At 34.2% G+C, this 21,803-nt stretch overlaps 1 protein-coding gene and 1 long non-coding RNA gene across 12 annotated transcripts in view; one reads left to right on the top strand and one right to left on the bottom strand.

The window, feature by feature from the left end:
* Nucleotides 1–21,803, bottom strand: part of LOC106029940 (uncharacterized) — a 338,557-nt gene that overhangs the window by 273,671 nt on the left and 43,083 nt on the right. For 2 of the 3 annotated variants that reach the window (XR_010832504.1, XR_010832506.1), the window contains exon 5: nt 7,381–7,507. This is a non-coding gene — a long non-coding RNA (uncharacterized lncRNA). Of the gene's footprint in view, nt 1–7,380; nt 7,508–16,365; nt 17,557–21,803 lie in introns of those variants that run through there. The other variant, XR_010832505.1, reaches the window with a different exon arrangement.
* KCNH7 (potassium voltage-gated channel subfamily H member 7) overlaps nt 1–21,803 on the top strand; it is a 221,402-nt gene that overhangs the window by 84,096 nt on the left and 115,503 nt on the right. The gene's annotated exons all lie outside the window — the stretch shown is intronic.

The following is a 21,803-nucleotide window of genomic DNA, read 5'->3' on the forward strand; positions in this document are numbered from 1 at the left end:
CATCCTTTATTCTTTCTATATCAAATGGGAAGTCTCATGTAGCTGTTGAGCCTTCTTAAATTCAAACAGGCACTGTATGAGTATTAAACACTACAGTTTCATATACCTTATGTAATTTACCTTGAATAAAAATGCATGTATCACATAAATGCCATGAGGAAGTTGAAAAAAATATGCTTCTAATTGTAAACAGTCAAGTGTTTGGGATAATAGCAATAATTGATACTGGGCTGCTTAATGAAATACACGAATCATTGCTTTTGAATCTCTTATTGGACTGCAGATAAAACTGGGTTATTCTCACTTCTTCTATGGGTGTAAGAGCAGATAATGAGATTTGATTGCAACTTTAATAAAATAGCATATATTTTTGTAACCATTATAACCATTTCTCTTCTCAATCAGACATTTCGTATCTCAAAATTCCATTAGCATCCCATCTTTCTAGAAATAAGTTAATTGAGAAGTACAAATGAGAAAAACAAATCTGTTGTTTCCTAATAAAGTATTTTTCATCTAATTTCAGGCTTCAAGCATGTCACCCTCTTACTACGTATACAGATTTTTTTCATAGATTTCAGTAGGATTAATAGTATGCAGGTGCCTCTAGAAACAGATCTTTTAAAGCAGTCACATCAAATACTTCCAGAAGACTTAGTCTAATGATAACTTTTGTAACAGCTTTGTCATACAAAAAGTAATTTTATATGGTTTACAACAGTGCAGCTGTGACTACAGATACACAATTTATGGTGAATATTGTATTCCATATCAGCAGGTGTTCAGTCCAAGCTTTTTACACCTCTTTAGTCACAGAGATCTCAGAGCTCCGTTTAATTTTCCATGACAGTGAAGCTCTTCCATGGCTGACTACGCAAGGTTGCTACTGAGATAATTCTTCACCTGTTACCCTGGGTAATCAATAGTCTACTCTAATATTTATACTAAGTCAAACACCTCAGTCTGTTATTGTAGCTGTTATATTACTTGTATGTCAACAACATGTATGTGTGCATGTACAAATGTCATAAAAAATACTTTCAACAACTTCTGATCAATCAGTCCATTTAAATACTTTATATACCAAAATAGTCAGGTGTTTTTTTTTTCCAATATCTCTTATTGCTTTGTTTGAGGCACTTCTAGGAGCTCCTAACTTCAGAAAGCACTAGAAGACATGAACATTTCTTAATCTAGAATTAGGAACCCTGTAGAAGCATTCCAAGTGCAAAATACTCCCTACAGCACGTGCATCTATTACAGTACTGAAATGCAACCCATTCCTACCAACTTGGTAGCAAGCATCTCGAGGTTGGAAGTAAAGCGAGTAAATTGGAAATGTCAGCATTATAAGCAAAAAAAGGAAAATAATTACCTTAACAGTGCTTAAAAGAAAAACTACAGCTAAAACCAAAGGAACTCAATAGCCTCCACATATTCATAAAACTCTTCATAGATTTGTTTGTTTTTTTCTTTCTTAAGGTGAATAGAAGTTTACTAAGTCTGGGTCCTTTCAGATCAGGGACACCAACGTAAATTTGAAATACAATTTCATATAGTATATTAGCATGAATAAAAGTAATTTTTCCTTCCTTGAATGGTGCACTAAATAACACACTATCTAGCAAACACTACAGAAGTAGTAGCACAGCTATCCTTCTTTTTAACATCATACATTGGAAAAGAAACAAGTGGTCTAATTTGGTAATTGAAATGACAAATCAAATATAAGTGCATCTGATACACTGTTAATAGTAGGTGGAATATTTATTCAATTTCTGACTTCATATAAAGCACGATAGTGTGTTTTTTTTTTTTTTCCTTTGAAAAGTACTCATATTCATATAGTATAGTTACAATATTTTCACCAATATTGGGAAAAACTTAATTGGAATTTCTCATTTTTAGCCTTTCAGAAAAGCAGCAATTGTTTAAAAATGTTTGAAAACAGAAATACCCTGGTACCAGTTCCTTTCCGTTTTTCATTTTCCAAATCTTTAATAAATGATGTTAGTTTAGGTTAGTAAAAATATTTTACTTTTACATATGCTTGAAAATGATGTTTCATTGTGTCTAAGAAAGGACTGGCTTTATATGGCCTTGTTCAATTTACTTTGCACAAGGTTTCTCTGATTTGAGAAGTAGTTGAAGACTAAACTTCCTTAATCAAAAATGGTGAATGTCTAAAAGGACAATTTTGTAGACTCTTGACTGAAATCTCTTTTAACATGAAAACTCTAGTCTAGTTGAAATTTCTTCTTGAGATTGATGCATCAAGAACATCTTTCCTTCATTTGTAATTCCTGGCTGCTTCTAGAGGATAAAGCTTTTCCCATCTTGCTCCACTTTCCTACCCATTTCAATTATATGAATCTTGTATACCTAAGACTCATACTTTCTGTCTGATTTGGTTGAAATTGGCCAATGGATTAAGAAGAAAGATATTCAGGAGGGTACATGGCAATGTTGTATAATGATGGCAATGTTGTACAAATGATGGCAATGTTGTATAAACTATGCTTCTTTGACAAATCAGGATAAAGTATGGAGTACTTAGAGTTCACAAAAACTGCCAGTGTGGACAATAATATCTACAATATGATCAGAGCACTTATCAACACTCTGAATGAATACATTTCAGAATAAACTTGCCATTTGCCATATTTATTGGCATGTACACCAGCAACTGCTCTGGTTAGAGTTGCATTTTTACACTGCACTTTGCAAAGTAATCTGAGAAACATATATTTGTAGAATACAAATTTGTAAGATACTTCTCTGCAAAAGTGGAGGAGCAAGGTTCTACCAAAACCAGTGAAAATGGTTTTAGGTACTGGATCACTTTTCCTTGGACACATCCATTTTAAATAATTTGAAACAGGGAAGCAGCGGAAGGAAATCGGAAGACAAATAAAATACAGCAAATCAAGTGCAAATTGAAGTGTTTTCTCATTCATTTTCAATGAATGTATCAGAATTATCCTGTAGATAGTGGAAAATAAACTTCAGGACATGCAGTGTAAAAAATTAATTTTAACCATATGCAAATATATTTCGGAGTGACTGAGTCTTTTCTGCATAGCTAAGAGGTAAGGAAACGCCAGCCAGAAGCAAAGTCCTGTCCTATACTATCCCTGCTAAATGGAGAACTTTCTTAAGAGGAGCCCAGCTGGTACAAACCAGACTAGCTCCATTGATATTAGTGGCATTATAATGATTTATTTATCAACAGATCCGTATTTGAAAATGAAGTCAAAGAATCTCTTTTGATAGGAATAAGCATGATTGGATAGTTCAGTACTTCCAGATCACACAGATGAAACTATACTTCTGCAGAGGCTCTGAGATTCTGTGTACAGTGTAATGGGAGTAAGGAATTAAAGACAGTGCAGAACAGAGTGACTGAGGTAACATAATTCAGGTCGGTGCATATCCACCTCTGTGTAGCTAGATCATGTCTCATAGCATGACAGCTGAGCTGTGAATGTTACTGCACAGAGGGGCATTGCTGCAGACTGTTTCCTTTTGTTGGTAAAGCCAGAGAAGTCCATACGCTTCTGAAATCCTGCAGCATGGGAAGGGCTCTTCAGTCTTGGGGACAAAACAGAACCCACAATGGAAATGGAATGGGCCAAGCATTCAGTAGTTCATAAAAACAGGCATATTCACCCCTTTTATCCAAAACAATAGCTAAATGGGATTATAATTGTAAATATACCTTGCAGTTAAAAGGCCTGAAAGAATGAATGGGAAAGACTCCACTCCAAACCCCTTCCCCCCCCAATCCCCCCCCCCCATCCCCCCCCCAAAAAAGGGTAGATACACTTTCCTTAAAACAACAACAACAAATACTTTTATAATAGAAACAGTAAGAAAAGTCCTGGTGATAACTCACAGTTCACGCTAACAATATAATGGCAAAGAAAACTGCTGAGCAGGGAACCAATTCAGGAGCTATTTGGTTGTATCTCATTAGATCAGGAAAGGTGTTGCTATAAATAAAGCATCAGATCAATATAGATGTATCTCAATGCTATCCAAAAAAAGTGTGACTCATTTAGCTACTTGAATGGGCTCATAGAAACTAGAGTTAGCAGTTTCAGAACTGAATATTCAGGAAAAACTAAAGATCTATTAAGTGACAGTAGAATCTACAGAAATTTGAGTTTATCAGGGACAGAAAGTACAGTTCTGTGTGTAGCACTGAGCCTAATGTCGCCACTGAAACCAACATCTTGTATGACTTCAGAAACTGCTCAGACTAAAAATATGAAAGAAATTGTAGGAATTTAAGGGATCAATTTTCACCTAATTTCAGTATGATTTTACTGCCTAACTCCTTTAAACGTTGAAGAAACAAACAAAAAACAAACAACAAAAAAAACTAAATAATTTCCTAATTGAAAGCTGAGAATAATGATATTTAAGCAGAAATGGTGTTTCAGTTAATATTCATACTGTTTTTTGGATTCTGTTTGTTTGTGTTGTTATGATGAATGTGGCAGAAGAACAGGAGAGACTACCAATGCTTGGCATTATTATTCTAGAGACAGAGAAGAAAAACGGTATCTACAAGACTCATTTTTGCTATTGTTCCAATGAAAATTTTGAATGCTTATTGAATTTGTATTTCTTTTTAAATTGCAAGAGGTTATGGCATTATTTCCATTGTGTAATCTGATAATCTGACACCAAGCTGAAGGTGTTAGAGCTATAGATGTTCTGACAGCCTTCTAGTCATTATTTAGTACAAATATTGTAATTTTGTCTTTTAAAATAACAAATCTATAGTATAGGAGAAGATAAATTGGTAAGAAGATTTCAGAAGTAAAATCTAGGAGAGGATTTTTTCCATTGACATTTTCAGATATTATAAGAGATAATGCTGTAAAATTTCAGAGATTTAGTTATATATGGTAGCAACAACTAGTGGTGACGAAAATAAATGACAATGAATGACCTTGAGAATATTCCACCCACACTTCTCTTTGTTGGAGCTTTTTTCTATACATTTTGTAATATAATGTGCAATCAAATAATGAACAGGGGCTTACATGTGAATCGTTACTATGCACAAAAAAGATTGTTATGTAAAAAGCTATTGGAACAAATATGTGTACACCACAATATAAGCTATAAATGCATGCTGTGGAAAAGTTGAAAGGGTTAGCCCTTGAGGGGGATAAAGTCCCCCTCAAAACTGCAATAATGATAACATTTTTACTATTATAACTGTTACTAAGAACTGGCACAAAAAGAAGGCTTCTGTAGTATGTCTCTTTGTGAGAGTAGAACAGAACTTGAGATAAAAGACCAAAACATGGTAAAACACATTTTAACAGAAGACTATACAAGATCTGAAGTATTAATGGCTACAAAGAAAAGTAAGACAGTATGTGGAAAGAAATTGAATTAGAATGAACTAGCTTTGATCTAACAGACTGTTTTAATGTGAGTGGCTGATGACTTCCTTAAGTGGAAAAAAGCATTGTCTAGTACCTGCATTTAAATAAGCAGATTTGTCATGTACCTGGTCAGAATAAGTTGAGGTAAGATTAGCATTGAAATTTAATATAGAATTTCACATTGTACAAAACAGCTGGTTGACAAAACAAGATTTTCGTGATAGAAAATGCAATTTACAATTGAACACACCAAAAACGATTTTGCAAAGATATCCTCATACCCTTGAAACAAGATATGTTCAGCATAATCCTGGTTCATCTACTCTGTTACTATGGAAACAAGCAAAAAAGTTAACTTATCAATCTATAAAGCTGTGAACTAGAGATCATATCCTGGTTCTGGAGTGATAGACTCTAAACAAAGCAGAGCCACTTGAGTTCTTATGAATGTAACTGGAAGCAAGTCAGAGAGCCTTTTAGGGAGAATTGCATCAGGAGAGGAATACAGCCCATTGGTTAGTATAGTAATATAGAGCAAGTTCAGTTGTCAAGGTTCTAATTTGGTTTATCATCCTGCCACAAATTCCAGCCTAGGAAATTTCATATTTTATTTTCAGCTATGAATGTGTTTAGAAATAGCATTAAGATTAAAGAGCTAATACTTGGGAAAAAAAAAATAAAAATAAAAATAATGAACAATCTACTGTTTTATGTTGTTCTTATAAAAAAAAATAACAGCGGATAAATCAAAAGTTTAAAATGAATCCTTTTATTTTAGTCAAATAATTTTAAATTAAAGAGTTAAATAGGTAAAAATTCCAAATAGTTTGAAAGTACATGCATGTATTTTTAATAAATCTCATTCAAATCAATTATACACTCCTAGAGCTAATCCTCTCTTTATGTCCCGAACAAGGATAATTTCCTGATCTAAGATTCTGTTGAACAAGCACTAGGCTCATCACTGAAAACAACCATTTCCTAGCATTTCTTATAAACTGTCATATTAGAACAAGTATGGCTAGCCCTTTGTAAGCACTGTTTTTAACATCTGGTCTGTTAGCAATATAAGCATTAACACAGGTTAACACTCAAAGCAATTTGTTAGTTTAGTTCCTAATGCTCTTTTACATGCCATCTTCTAATACATTGTCATAACTGACCATATTTGCACTCAGAAATACACAGTTTTCACTAAAAGTCAATGAAATGCAGTTTGTAAAGTAGCAATTAATGTAATTTCTTTAACTTTCAGAGTTGTTTTGGATTGTTTTTGCATTTTCTTTATGTTAGTAAAGACTCTTAATTGTAGTAGGTACATTGGGAAATGCTAGTATAACATACATCAATTTCTATAGCCCTGAATTCTGGTTTTCTGTTATGAAACGTATGGGCATCTGTTATGCATAAGGTGCAAATATCTCCTTACAGGACATACAGCATTCAGTAGTCTCTCAGTATTTTTTTCCATAAACTTCGGAGGAATAATGCAACCTTAACAAACACTTGTACCTAAGCATTCTTCCCAGTCACACACAGTAAGGCAGATGATTAAAACTCTTATAACTTTTCCCATTCCTAGGTAAACATCACAGTTGGTTGTACAGTGTTATATCAGAGAGTAAGAATCACACTTTCATTTTATAAACATTGAGACTTAACTCACAGGCTTATCACAGAACATCCAATATTAAAATGAGTAAATGCAGTAAATCAAAATGTGCCTGCAGAAAATATCTACTATTTTTAAGATGTCCCACTTGAAGGCTGCAAGCCATAAAAGATTTTTAATATTAATCAAATCACACCATGTGCATTGGCAATTTAGATCTCATATCAAAATTAAGCAAATTGAAATCACACATTTTCCAACAATCTGACAGTAGTTAACTATTTTATGCTCCCTGTTTTAGGAGTAAACCAAAATACAGTTTAATAGTATTATCTACCTATACTTAACAAAATGGAGACTCACCCCTGTCATTCGTGGAGCTTGACTAACACTGCATTCAGTATGTGTCCATGGCCCAGCATTTCATCAGAAGCAGGAGTGTCTGCAATAAGCTGAAACAGGGCCCAGATTTCAAGGGTAATATCTATTTCTGAAAAAAAAGGTAAAATTATTGTGTTAATATCAGCATCTGAAAGTGATAGGTATCTTTTGATATAGATATTTCTGAAAGAAATAAGATTTAAAAGCTAACTTCCAACAAGAAGCAGGCAACATTTGCTTTATATGCTGTCCGCATAGAGCCTAATCACAATAAAATTTTTATTTTAATTGCAAACTGTTTGTGTTACATGAATTTCATTTTATATTAATGCTGTTAATAAATTAAAATTGTATTATGAATTATGAATTGGAATGGGAAGATATCGAGCCAAAATCAGCAAGATTATACTGGAAAATCTTTAAATTCCTCTGTGCAAACAACATTATGATAAATGTTTTTATTATTGTCCTAACCAAATTCTGTGGCATTCCAAAATAATATCTTTTATTTGTAAATTAAGTAATTATTGTTTTAATTTAAAAAATAAAAGTTCAGATTCCCCATTTGATGTGTAAAAGGTATTTTAAATGCATAAGTACACATAATGCAAATTATGAAGGAATCAAAACAAAGATTCACAGTTTTTGCCTCTGAAAATCTTGAAAATGATTTTTAAAATAATTTGTCGATTTATTTGCCTCAACCATTTAATGTGGCAGAGTATTTTATCATACTACATGAATCAGCAATCATTTGCACAGAACTAATATCTGGCTAAGTAGTTAAGCATGCTAAATATGTGGGATTTGTGTTTATTACTTATACTTTATAACCTTAGAAGGGTGATCACAAGATTCAGATTTCATATTTATTCTTCAAAGAGAGTGGTTATGCAGAAGTAATATTCAAACATAAATGAAATCACGAGTAGGCTTTTTACTTCCTAGTAGTAAGCAAACTGGCTTTATGCACAAGTAATGTTTGGAAAATATATATTCTACAAATAATTGCATCCATATAAGCCAGCGGTGATATCTGGTTTCAAATAAGAACGTTTAATATTCATTGTTCATTAATCTTTATTTGCTGTTTGATTCATTAATCTATAAAGCTAATGGTTACCTTCATCTGAGCAGGAAGGGGAAAAAGTAATACCATAACAACATCATTCAATCCTAATAACAATTACTTGATAGATGAAACAAGTAGTTCATCATCTATTAATATATAGATATTTTGTTGATCAATCTCAGAACATTACATATCCATACTCCAAAAAAAAACAAAATTGAAATAAAATTAAAATTGGAAGTTTGTGTACTTTAAAAAAAAGGGGGGGAAGGAGTTGATTTTTAGACCAGCTCTGCAGTGAAAACTGAGATGTCAAGCTGAGAGCCTGAGAAAGAGGTTTCTATTTAATCTAGGTTATAGAAGCATAAAAAGGAAGCATTAAAAAAATCATTGTGGGGGGGGAGGGAGAAGCAAGACATTCTCTAATTTTTCAAATTTGTTTTGAATACATTAATTGGAATAGAATTTCCCTTGGTATTTTAAATCCCAACTAGTATAAACTACATTGCAAATACTTCTAAAAAGAAAAAAATATATATTTTGGTGGCTTCTATTTCAGATACTGGATGAAATCTAGCATCCAAAATGTTCATCTGAAAGTTTTTAAAATAGGTTTATATTTGTAAATCCTCTTTTATCTGCCCAATGAGCCTCCTATAGTTCATGCAAATAAAGAATGTAAGCAATACATTGGAAAAAAAGAAACCCAAATGACGCATTATCTACCTAAAATTTTTCTCACCCAAACTAGCCCACTCCTACTAAATATTTTTATCTTAGTTTCCCTGGTATTCATGTGTATAGTGCTGACCAGCTTCCATGAGTGTTTTGCTTATGAATTAACAGCAGAAGAGACCCCTGTGTGGAGACATGACTGACTGTACATAATAGTTCCGTAAGTAAAGATAAATTAGACAACTACATTGGTTTGGTGTTGTGATGCTCCATCTGTTCAGATCTGTTTATTTTGCTGAAAGCAAAAAGCAATTTCCACCAGCAAAAGCAGTGTAACTTTTAGAAACAAATTGAAAGGCCACAGTGGTAGGCAAAAGCAGTGGATTTACTACCTCTGCAGAACACATACCCAGACACCAAACTAATCCTCTCTTAAGCTTCTGATTTAGAAACACCATCTCTCATTGTTCGAACTTAAGTGTTTCTTTTTTTCTATTAGCTTTACATTCTTACTCAATAATAGCTTTTCTTCAACATTTCAGCATGACTGGAGAGACTTTTACAGCACATCTTCTCCTTCATATGCATTTCCCCACTGGAGCTAAGGTCTCCCTGAATTCTAATAAGGACTTATTTCAGACTTTATTGATGTTATTTTCCATTATTTAGGATAACACTGGACAATGAAAAGTCTTCTTAGTGGTTGCCATGACAACATTTCAGTTACCAAACCTGAACATATGGCTGGAAGAAAAGGATGTTTCAGGGGAGTGCTGCACTGGTTACAGGAAGTCAAGCTAGCCTCGTAAGATAGCCTTATAAAACTCCTCCAACCAGTGGAGTGTCCCTAAGCCTGGGGGGACTTCAACCCTATTAAACAGTACAAAACCTTCTCCCATTTATTCTAGTTCAGAGATTACACCCAGACTATTTTCTACATACAAGAATGTATGTTGCTTCAGCTGTCTTCCAGGACAAATAGACTGAAGAGTCCAGTGCTAGCAATCTTTGAGAAGAGTTTGGCCAAAAAACATTTCAGGAATGTTTAATACAATTATTGTCCCAGATAACTTCATCTAAAGATACAAGCAAATCATGGTTTGCATGGAAAAGAAATACCGTGTATTAGACCAACTACTGTAGCTGGAAATAATGAGGTAAGGCTTTGATGCACAAAAACTCTTTCAGGATGAAACTGCGTCTTTTTTAAGTGTGGAGCAGGGGTCCTTGCCCTGTGATTCACTAATCTATAACACTATGACTGTGCATTTCATATGACTTCAGAAAACGCTTCATAGTTATAACTTTCTTACATTATAAGTATAGCAGCTGTCATTTGGACTGCTACAGCAAGGCTGAACAGGGGATTTATTACAACAGGAACTCTAAAGCTTCAAATAAAAGGTTTGTTTTTAGCCAAGAATTGTAGCAGATTTGTATCTTCAGCGATTCAGACATCTAACACCGATCAACTAGTTATATAAGCTTATCTTTATGTAGAGGATTTGATGATTTAATGTGTGGGTGAAAGGGGATCTGAAGTTGAATTTCCCCAAAAGACAGTGCTCTTATGAAAACATTATATCCAATCTTTAAATGTTTATCAAATGAATATAAATACATTTTCTTTTTCACTCATTAATGCTAAGTTATCTTTTAACTGATGATCAGCACTTACAATTCCCAGCAAGGATGCTGTCAAAAAATATGTTTAGCATGTGGGGACTTGGCGTTTTAGTAGTGAAAACTCTGAAATATTACTGAATTAAATGATTGTCTTGCATTTTCTGTAATCATCCAACCTTCCTTTGTGATGGAATACCTAAATACACAGCACATTTCTGCAATCAGCATCACAATAAATCTTTCAAACAGCACACACCAAAGAATTTCTTGTAGGAAAACGTTTTCTGAGAATACAATTATTGGTTAATTTGAGCATTTTATGGTTTGTTTTTTTTTTTTTTCTAATTTAAGAAAGAGCAGGCAGGAAGCACAATGTCATTTTCTGGTAGAAATAAAATGGAAAAAACATATTTTTGAAAAGTTTGGACCCCATTTGCCATAGTGAACATGAGCAATAGAACAAATCGTGGGGCATGTCTACCTGCATAGAAAGAGACTAGCCATGATGATGCAAGAGGCCCTTCCAAATCTGTTCTAAATGTATTTATCCTAGTTGAAAAGTCTTAATTACCTATCAGTACATTTAATTAGAAATATGATAAAATGATTAATTATCTACGTTAGTATGTATATTTCTTTGTGCATAAGATGCTTTATCCTGTTGCTTTAATTTTCACTTTGCTTGAAGCAAATAGAAACTTATTATTTTTGAATGCAACATACTCAGTCTTTAGTTTAAAGTCAGCTGATGTCAATGGTACAGAGTTAATATGGAGCTCATGTCCTGTTATTAAGTTATACTAGCCTATTGTAGAATATTATTGTGTTGAATTTCAGTGTCACAGAATCACAGAATCATCTAGGTTGGAAGAGACCTCCAAGATCACCGAGTCCAACCTCTGACCTAACACTAACAAGTTCTCCACTAAACCATATCACTAAGCTCTAAATCTAAGCATCTTTTAAAGACCTCCAGGGATGGTGACTCACCTCCATATTATGTCTAAGAACTAAATGTATTGTGACATTTTTATTTCCAGCCATTAGACTACAGACAGGTCAGGTACAATGGATTATTCTTATTACTTAGGTAAAACAGAACCAAAGGTAGAAGGTCTCTGTTAGCATCCCAAACTAGTACATGCATGCGTGTGCCTGTGACAGTTGCCTATGCCTAATCTTCAACATAAAGCTGCATTTGTGTCGACAATGTACTTGATATAACTACAGTTAAATGAATTACTCATTTACAAAGAAATAATGGCATGTGATTATTAGCCAATGTTTAAGAAACCAGTGGGTAAAATTTTGAAAACTTTTCCCTGTGCAAAGACAATTCCAAAATTTGAAGAACAGGGGACCACACAGTTGGGTAGGATTGATAAGATTGGTACTTCCTTGCTTCCCAGGCACACAGCACTCCCTGTCCTGTCCTGTCCTGTCCTGTCCTGTCCTGTCCTGTCCTGTCCTGTCCTGTCCTCTCCTCTCCTCTCCTCTCCTCTCCTCTCCTCTCCTCTCCTCTCCTCTCCCTCTTCTCTCCCTCTCTTCTCCCTCTCCTCTTCCTCTCCTCTCCCTCTCGTCTCCTCATTAGTCTTTAACTGTTGAGATTACCGGAAAACATTTTTTAATGTATCCTGACTAAATTATGTAGACATATCTCAGACATATCTTCCTAAATCCAAAGAAGCTACAAAGCCGTAGACAAGGGAGTAAGCTACTCCCATTTTCTTTAGCAGATGCTGACCCAGAGGCCAGTGATGATAATTAAAATGTCTATTTCACTGTTCATCCAAGTATGTGTAGCAAGAAAAAGAGAGAAAATATTGCAGAGAACTACAATAAAGAACTACACAAATGCTAAAGATCATCCTACATTAAAATAGATCCAGAGAACATCAGATGTGACAGCGTGAATATTGACTATTTTTATTCAATCATATTAAGCTAACTCAGCTAAGGCACTATGACTGAAAAATACATCCAATTCTGACTGTCAACACAAGAATACAGACAAGTCTATTGTGAGCATTAATTCTGAGTAGCTTTTTAATACCAGCTAGTACATCACACAGGCAGGAAAGAGGCATAATAGGTTTGTTTTCCTGAAGGACAAAGCAGGTTGCCAGATTTTGGGAAACAGTGCTGAATAAAAATGAACTAATAAAATTTAGCGTTTGTTACTGTGATTGCCTCTGATGGAGTAGAACTTTCATGTTCCAGAATAAAAATTCAAAGAATTTACACCATTTTCTATTGGGCAATATTGCCAAAAAGAGTTTGCATTTAAGTTATCACAAAGTACATACAGAGACAAGATTTGTCAAAACATTTTGAAATGTACGATGATGTCTTTAATGCATGTTAAAGAGATATTGAACTATGACAAATAGTTAAAAAAAACATGGGTTCTGTTTGATATGTTAAAATGACGCATACATATCTAAATGGATCCTTCTATTAAGCTGATTCTCAGCATGATTTTCACAACCAAATATAATGTAAAGAGCAGTTATAAAAACAAGTTTTAAAAATAACTAAAAGCCAAGACTTGTTAATAATAAAATCAGAATGCTGGGATTTAAAAGCATCTTCTATTTTTTTCAGTCACAAAGATTCCCCATTTTAAAAGTTTTAAATGAAAAAAAAAATTGCATTTTAAAGAGTTAATTTGGAAACTAATGGCATCATCTTTATCAATTATTTAACATTTCCCTATTCGTAGTGTTGTCTTCTTAATGTGACAAGATGCAATAACCATATCGGAATGTCTTGTCATTTGCATCCACTTTTCAAGCATAATTACAAATACTGCTCTATGTCTATTTTAAAAGTGTGCACTTGGCATGTTTGACTATTTTTTCATCCTCCTTTCTGGTTAGAAAGGTCACAGCTGTGTAATAGTGTCTTTTTGCAAGCATCAAGATAGAAACCAGTTGGAAGTTCTATAATTCTACATTTTCTTCAAGGACAAAGTACACCCAATTGCAAATTATTTCTTTCTGTGGTATAGATTTTAGACTGCTTATTACATACAAACAGTGAACCAATAATATTAATACATGACCTATCAGACTAAAGCTTATGTTTTCTATAATACTTGCAAGAAAATTATAAGTCTTTAAGAGATCAGAGTCCTCCAGGATATCATTTGAATTTTTCAGTGGAAAAAGTAGAAAAAGAAAATCTGACTCAAGACTGATTTGCATATGAAAACTAATGATCAGAGTAGGAATATATTTATAAGCCTATGTAAAAATAAAATTAAAGGTCGAGTGCTAAAGAGACCCTCCAGGAGCAATGGTTAACTTCAATATTTCAGTGCTGGGCCCCAGGTCCCAAAGCGAAGGTTCTGCTTGCTTTGTCCCAGCATGATAAAAATCACTATACACCAGACAACAAGAAGAAATGCCTGGCCTACTGCCTTACCCCTACTAAGGTAATTATCCCTACCAATCCCTACCCTTACAGTTTTTCCTGAAGATAACTACTCTTGCTATGGATATACTGAGCTAGAATGAACTGTGGTCTGATACCGTATGACTCTTTAACACCATCTTCTTAACGTTCTCTATCTCTGCATCTCTCTTGTATGTATCCTGTCATAATATTGCATTGTGAATACTTAGGGTCAGATCCTCAACCACATAGCATCTTTGTTTTGATATTGTATGTAGCAAGAAGTAAATCATGCTAGCAGGGTAGCCACAATAGTCTTTAGAACTTCCTCTTCTACAAGATATTCTTGGATAGCAGCAAAGCCAGGCAAGCACCCATCCTACATGAGTTCAAAACAAAACACATGAACTGATTCAAAGTTATGAATAGCTTGAATAACTTGGGCAGAGTTATTTGTTTTGTTTATGAAATTGCTGGGGAATCTGTAACTGAAATCAGGAAGTCTCCTCCTAAGTCCTTGATATAACCTCTAGCACTCTAGCAACACAGAAAAAAAAATGCAAATTTCATTTTAAAAATAAGAATATTTAGGGGCAGGGTATTACTGAAAATACCTGTTATCAAGAACTAGAGTAGTCACACATCTCCATTGGCAGAGATGTTGAGGAAACAGATATTTCTGATTAAGATGTCACTCAAACCAACTCTCTCTTGGAGGAGGTGGAGCAAAAGATCCTGTCCAGACATATGTTTCTATATTAGCCCACTATTACTGTTGTTTATATGGCACTTACATATTTATTAACATTGATCTGTAATAAAAATTTTGAGGCGATCAGGCAGGGATTACTTTGAAAACAAATCTTTGTTTCATAAGATCATGAAAATGTTTAATCAACTGTAAGCATTTTTATTACAAATGGCACTAGAATTTGACCATAGCTGTTATATGATTCTCCTTTAATGTATGATTAGAACTTTGTACTTTCTCAAACCATTTGAGAACCAACATAAATTATTAATGAAAGAAGGAGCTGCCAAAGAACACAAACACCAGGTTGGACATAGAGGCAAATCCTCAGGCTTTAAAGATGGCCATGCTTGTCAGATGAGTCCCACGAGTTATGTATTTTTAATGAAAATGCACAATTCCCTTGTGCACAGGGTCGGCAAAGTGCAGCAAAATTCATCTGCCTATCCTATTTACAGGTAACATACTTTTGTAATAAAAGAAATTATGCTTGGACAAGAGCTAACATTTTCAGAAAACAGAGCAATCCTTTTAGTAGGCATGTTTGTGTTTTCTGTTTCCTTATCTTTTCCATGTGGGCAAGTGCTTTGTGTATTGTAAATATGTTTTTATTCTTATAAAATATAGTATATACACAAACAGCATAATTCAGAATTGCAATTGCTTTTTGAACCTATGAAAGAGGTTGACTATTTATTTCTCTCTTTAAATTAATTAAATAATCTTTTGATTTATTTTGTATAGAATTAAAAACTATGGATCCAGAGCCAGACCAAAACACACAAAATCAAGGTTTGTCCATTTTGACTCACGACTATCTTGTGCTTCTACTTTGACATTAATTCCAGCCAAAAGGCTTCATGCCATAGATGGAAGAGCAAAGATATGAGATAGGTGATTTTACTCAGAAATTTTTTCAGTATTTCTAAACCAAGTATATCCTGTATTGGCTCACTATTAGAAGTTTTAAAGAGAGACAGGAAATGATAACTGTGTAATGAAACTACTCATAGAAATGGAGAATTTCTGAAATTTTGTGTTCCACTCTACCACAGAGCTTTGTATTTCTTCTAGTTTTAGACAGTTATGGAATTATAACATTTACAGCGAGCAAACTTAGCACATAGCTCAAGTCCTAGAGGCAAGTACATGTTGCTCTTTTTGGTGTACTAAAGCAAAAAAAGAGAACATGTTTGGAGCCTTTCTGACAATTAATGATTTTTGCATTTTTCAATCAGAGTAATGTTACATAGCTGAAGGAGATTGGTATATTCTTATTTTCTCGGGTCCTTCCAGTAAGAATAAAGTATTTAGTTTTCAAAAGAGGAGCAGAAGAAATACAGCCAGATACAAGCTGCAAATGCTTCACTTGTAGAAACAGTATGCCAAAAACTATACACCCAAGCAGGAATATACCGTTTTGAGAGAACAAGCAAAATAGGCTTACTTATCTGAAGACACCTTCTTCCTAAAACCAGCAAATTTATGGAGCATGAGATGAGGAATGATCACTTTTTGAATAACATTTACCACATCTAGTTTCAATAACTGAAACCTTTCACTTCAATCAGCAGAATAGACAGACTAAGAACCTGGAGTTCTTTTATGAAGTTCTGTCTGTTAAAATGCTATATATAGGTCTGATTATTGAGGAGTAAAGGTCAGGCTTTGAACTACCTTCTGGCTTTTCTCCCAGAACTAAAAATATAACCTACCCCAAGTGACAGAAAAGATTTTCAGTCGTGATACTCATTTATCTCCTCTAAGCCTGTGATATTTTCTTCGAGTCAATAAATCTATTTTCAGTATTCTAACTGTAGAGAACAAAATGTGCATTGTTTACTGGAAAATAATTGCATTTAAATGCTTAAATAAAAGTAGTGATTAAATATATTTGAGCTACCATAACGATTATACACATACAAGAACATGAGCAGATTTCTATGCAGAAGGCCATTACTAGCTTTGTTTAGCATTACAGATAATTTAGAATATGGCACAGTGACTCTAATGACACTTGGGTACTTTTACAGTTCTTGACAAATTCTCAACAGCTAATACTGTGTGACTGTCTACCCCTTGCCTTGCAGCAACTGCTGCTAGCAAATATTTTAATGTAGAAGATAAAGTGCAAAATAAACTTTTTTTTTTTTTAATTTACCAGTATTGTTTGTGACCGATTTGTTAATAATTTAGATGGAAAAAATTCTCAAGTACTGTACTACCCCTCCTGTTCACATATTTTTAAAAAAATCTGTGTATTCTGTAGGTATGATTATCTGACAAAGAAATCATTTATGAACTAAAAAGACCAATTTAAAAAAAAAAATCTTGAGGTGTGACTAACATATATACTATTCTGAAGGTAAATAAATCTAAGAAATTTGCAATAATTTTCCATATTCCAAAATTTCTAACCGTACCCCCTTTAGAGACCCCAAAAATCTGGAGCTTCATGTCAGGGTATCTTACAGTTCTGCAGACTGAGTGCTCACTCTAATCCTCAAGAAGGAAATGTACAATTGCTTGTTGTGCTGCAGGGGAATTAATCTATTACTAGTTTGCGTGAGGAGTAGCTCACTTCTATTTATTCTATGTCAATTCTAAGTGGTGCCATGGCTTTAGCTACTCTTATCCTCCTATTTATAGAAAGGGAAGCTGTGGACCTACAGAGGCTGCCCCCATAATCATATATAGACTGTAGCTTCTAAATAACAGTAGATTTTCCTTGGCACCCCAAAGACTGTACAGATGAATAGAATTTTCTTTCACACGTTTTGAATTCTTTTCAATTTTTTAATCAAATCATTACAGCAGAAGAGAATACTCCAGCCTGAACAGCAGAGATATTGCCTAATGCAATACAGATACATTTAATCATCATTGACACACTGATGAGGAGGTAGATGGAAATAACCATTGACTTACTATTAATACCACAGTGAAGGTTAAAAATAATTCCTTCACTTGATAAAAAGTGTTGGAAGAGATGGGAAAGCTGAATGAAAGACAGATTTTAGTATGGAAATCAGTTACAAGAGTAATATGAAACTTGGAAGAACTTTATACACCATCAAGTCCCTCTTGCTGCTGTTGTAGGGAATCAAATATTTACTAAACTTACCAAGTTCCACCTTAAACACAATTAGGGGTTTTGGACCAATTGCTTGAAAGTCTGTTTCAGAACTTGATTGTTTTAATCATTAAGAATCTTTACCTAATCTCCATCTGAGATGTGTACCTGAGATATTAATAGCCATTTCTGCTGCTGCTGGTTTGACTTTGGTTCAAATGTTTCTTAACTCATCCTCTTGTGTTTCTGCACATGACTTGTTTGTCCTCTTAACCTTCAGTTTGCAAGGCTACTTATCAGTTTTTCTTTACAAGATATGCTTCTCATTTTCTTGGCTACCCTTCTCTGCACCTATGCTGATTTCAGTTTAATTTTCTTGAACTTGAGGGACCAGAGTTGTATGTAGTATTTCAGATAAAGTGTCACCAGTGTCTTGTGCAGTAGCATTTATACGTACCTCAAAAATGCATTTTAGTATCTTTCTTTTATGCATCTTGTTTCCTAAAATTTAACTTACCTAATAGATATGAGTATCATCATCATCAATTTATGATGGAAGACATTTCTTATTCCAGAGGACCTGAGCAAAACTTTATGGATCTAAAAGTTGTTTGAAGGTTACGAAATCCACTTCCAAACACCACTTATTCCTTAGGTTGGGGTAATACCAGTGAACATTTGGGAATCATTTTCCAGTGCCATTTAGATCTCCATTTAATTGAGGTTTTAGTAATTGTAGCACCCTTCTTTACACTGTAGTATCTACTTCATTGATCAATGCACGAAACTTCATAAATGTAGATAAGGTATTTTCCAGACATTTTGTAATTAGCATTGCATGATGAGCTACCATAATTGCTTGCCTGACAGCACAGTTTCTCATCATTTATAAAGTCTTGATACATAATGCATGTCCTGTAATGCATTTCAACCAGTCTGTACCTATCACAGTCAATCATCTTTGAACAGCATCACAGTATGAGCTGTAAATGTTCCGTTTTCAAAGTCTGCTGTACTACAGTAAGTAGCATTGTTTTAGGCCTGCATAAACACAACAGGATTTAATTGAATAACTTGTGTGTCCCTGTTAGGTTTCCCTTACAGGGAAAGCAATCAAAGTTTAATTCAAAATATATACTTTTCTCATGTTAGTAGAACATGACTAATGTCAATAGCTTTGTTAGAAAGTGAAAGTTTTATACTTGCCTAGAAACCTGTCGAGTTCAGGTTTTTAACTGAATATTATCATTTAAGGAAAAATCAGCACTGCCTAGGACAAAACAAAGGTAATCATATTGTAGGTGCAAACTCATTCACCGAGGCAAACTTTGAACTTGAGCTTTCTCTTGTTTCATACTGCCAAAGAAATGACCACTGCTGGCAAAAGAATTGACCCTGTTTAATCTATTTAATAAGGTATTTAGGACTATTTCTGAAAATGAATTTTTAACCATAAACAGCTTGTCACTGATGTAGAAAGAAAAAGTCTTGTCCACATTCTGCTTCAAGTGTTCATTCTTGACCCCATGTTACACCCTTAAACAAAAAGGTATGTGTCTCTGAAGAAGGGGGGGTGATCTTAGTTAATATGAGCCAGAAAAAAACTGTTTAATTTTAGTTCAGTATGGTTTCACATAGCCATAAAATTATCTGTAAACACACAAAGGAAGGGGTTGCAAACAGTGAAAATTAGCAGTTCAAGATGGGGCATGATTGCTTCTGTTCACAAAAATATTGGCATATGCTGACGAAAAGCTTCTGCAAAACTTTAGCCTTTGGTTGCACTGCCTCAAATTGCTGTTCATACAGATAATGTCTGCTCTTTGAAACTGCTAACACTGTAAAGCAGACAAAAACTGATTTATGGAAAATCTCTTAGTAATGAAAATGCTTCTGAAGATGAGAAACTGTATTAACTGCCATCAGTTTCTAAGCAAGTACTCATATATAATAATGGTAATTATAGAAAGCAATGCTTATTTTAAAAGTTTTTTACATATCATTAACAAAAACCTTACAAATGTGCACAACTTGCACATTTCACCAAATGTAATTCCTTCCCTGTCAAATATTGTGTGACAACTATCGTATACTAACCACCAGAAAGAGTGTGTGGCACCCATTTCTTTACTGCAAGACTAATTTATGTTCTGAGAAGCAGTAGCCTGAGGAATTCAATATTTACTGTTCTAGTGCAAAGGAAACACAGTCAGTCAAATACTTCCATGCTGTTTGTCCCTGGAAAACATACACAACCTTTTTCTAATTACTAGAAATGGCAGGGTCAGAAATTCCAGTCAGGACTCTGAATGTTTGGAATGTAGACTTATTTGGAAAGAAAAAAAGAAAAAAAGCTGTAAAACTTATACTTTCTAGGAATAAAAGTCTCCCTCAAAAATTGTATCTATTCAAAACTTTTCTTGCATTTTTTTAAATGGTGCATTCTATTGTATTTTGTGTATGTCCCTCTCCCAAGCAGAAAATTTCTCATCATGGACCCACAGCACCCACCTGCCATCACTGAAAAATGGCTTTATGATCTGATTTGAAAGGATATGGAAAAGAAATTTTCCTCAGTGAAAGTAGCAAAGCAAGTGTGTTCTAGATATATATCTACAATCAATTACAGTGAGTGTTAGGTGCCTAATTACCTAAATAGCTCTATGAATCTGAGCTTTATGTGAGAAAAGTCACAACTGTTGTGACTTGTTTTTTGAAATGTTTTTTTTTTTTTTCATCTCTTTATCCTACATTTTTAATTTTTAGCAGTTTTGCAAGGTGAAAACACCCTTGGGAAAAAAAATGGGCTTGATCAAACATTCAAATATTTGTGGCTATCTTTAAAATCTCTCAAACTTGCACTGAAACTAACACTTCTGTACAGCTTTTATATGAAGCCATAAATCATTTCAACCCAGGATGCCAGAATTTCACATACAGTCTCACGAATTTGATAACTGAATTTGATAACTGAGTATCCCTATGCTTTGTCAGTATAAGTGCATGTGCATATAGGCAACCTGAAATTTCCTTCCTCCTTTCACTTTCACCACATCTGCCTACTCCTGAATGGCTGCAATTTGTGCTGGCAGACCCTGGGTACTGGACTCCCTTTCCTTCTTTTATTAATCTGTATCTAGAATCTTACTTCTGCTTTTACATGTAACAAGGGAGACAAACAGGATATCTAAGAGTGGTCTTGGAGTTTCGCAGTTTTGGCCAATGGCAAAACCTGTTTTAAAGAAAGCAAAAGTGGCACTGAATGAAATATATATATATATATATCTAAATCTAGGCTATGGTGTGGTGGGAGCATCACAGGATAAAAGTCCTGATAAAAATGAAATCCTTACAGTCTCAGTTTCTGCATGTCAGTCTTCCAAACTGACATTTCTTTCTCTCTCCCCATCAGTTTCAGCAATGGCTTCCTCAATCATCAATTTTTCTGTGAAAATTTCCCACCAACCTAGCACCTCCTTAGCTTTAGCTGGTGCAGCAATTGTAGCCATGGGGTTTCTCATTTTGCTATACAGAGCAGTTCTGAGCACTGAGATAAATTACAGTGATAAGATGGAGGCTGCTGTTCTTCAGTAGCATCTAACTGATGGAGCTGCTCCAGCACTAGAGTGAAGGTTAAACAGAAAAAATTTAGACCATGACTTTATTCTTTATTGCGTAATATCTACTATATGTATTTTGACATAAGACTTAACATCTTTTAGTTGGTCGGTTTTTTTCATTGTCTTTCACTCGACATGAAAATAAATGTTCTTGCCCTTCTTTTATACAGCAATTAAATAAAATAAAGTCAA

This window comes from Anser cygnoides, chromosome 6 (genome assembly GCF_040182565.1).
Source record: "Anser cygnoides isolate HZ-2024a breed goose chromosome 6, Taihu_goose_T2T_genome, whole genome shotgun sequence".
Classification (NCBI taxonomy): domain Eukaryota; kingdom Metazoa; phylum Chordata; class Aves; order Anseriformes; family Anatidae; genus Anser; species Anser cygnoides.